The following is a 1,511-nucleotide window of genomic DNA, read 5'->3' as shown; positions in this document are numbered from 1 at the left end:
AATGATGGAGTTCCTTTTAGGTATCGAAAGATCCTCTTGACTGCAGAGAGATGCGATTCTTTAGGATTGGACTGATATCTTGCACAAAGACATGTGGCAAACATTATATATGGTCTACTAAAGGTTAGATACAGGAGTGATCCAATCATGCCTCTATAGGTTGTTACATCTACAGGTTTGCCTGATGGATCAACAAAAAACTTAGCTCCTGTAGCCATAGGTGTTCTCATTGATGATGAATTTGAGAGAGAGTATTTCTTCAGAAGGTCAGTCACATATTTGGACTGATTGATGAAGATTCCTTCTGAAGTTTGTTTGATTTGAAGGCCAAGGAAGAAGCTTAGTTCTCCCATCATACTCATCTCAAATTTACTTTTCATCAACTCTGAGAATTTTTCACAATGTTTTGCATTTGTAGAACCAAATATAATATCGTCCACATATATTTGAACAAGTAAGATGTCACCTTTATGCTTTTTGAGAAAGTGGGTTGTATCGATTGTACCTTTTTCGAAACCGTTGTTGATGAGAAAGGTAGATAGAGTTTCATACCAGGCTCTGGGTGCTTGCTTCATCCCATAGAGGGCTTTATCCAGAAAGTAGACATAGTCTGGATGTCTTGGATCTTCGATCCCAGTAGGCTGCTGCACGTAGACTTCTTCTTGAAGTTTGCCATTGAGGAAGGCAGACTTGACATCCATCTGATAGACCTTAAAGCCTTTGTGAGCAGCGTAGGCTAGGAATATTCTGATGGCTTCAAGTCTTGCAACGGGAGCGAATGTTTCATTATAATCAATCCCTTCTTCCTGGCGGTAGCCTTTAGCAACAAGCCTGGCTTTGTTTCTTATTACGATGCCATCTTCGTCCTTCTTGTTCCTAAAGACCCATTTGGTGCCCATGGCCGTCTCCCCTTTGGGTAGAGGCATAAGGGACCATACTTTATTTTGTTCAAACTGGAGTAATTCTTCTTGTATTGCGTCTATCTAGTTTGCATCTTATAGGGCTTCTGAAATCTTCTTAGGTTCTATCATGCTCAGAAAGTTGGCGAAGAGGCATTCATTTGCTGTGGCAGATCTCGTCTTGACACCAGAGGTTGGATCACCAATGATTTGGTGGTGTGGATGATCTTTTGTCCACTTGGTGCTTGATTGAGGTTCTGGAGCAACATGATACAGCTCTTCATCGACTGATGGAACTGCTTGCTCCCTCTCGACGAGATCATCTCAAGAGTTAGATTTTGGATCTTGATCGTGATATGAAGACACAGAAGAAGTAGATGGTGAAGTAATATGAGTTTCTGTAAGAGTTGTACCTTTAGCATTGGAGACTTCATGATCTTCATCGATTCTGGAGTTAGATTTTGCAGTGGACACATTTCCAGAGATTACTTCTTCATCGAAGATGTCTTCAAATAATTGAGCTAGCTCTGATTCATTGGGTTTGCCAAGTGATGAATCAGATGCTCTTCTTTGAAGTCCGAGTTCTGAATTGTTGTGTCCAGAAGTCATCGC

This window comes from Cynara cardunculus, assembly GCF_001531365.2.
Source record: "Cynara cardunculus var. scolymus isolate 2C chromosome LG 3, CcrdV1, whole genome shotgun sequence".
NCBI classification, from domain to species: Eukaryota; Viridiplantae; Streptophyta; class Magnoliopsida; order Asterales; family Asteraceae; genus Cynara; species Cynara cardunculus.
The sequence above is the reverse complement of the archived record's forward strand: the minus strand, read 5'-3'. Positions refer to the sequence as shown.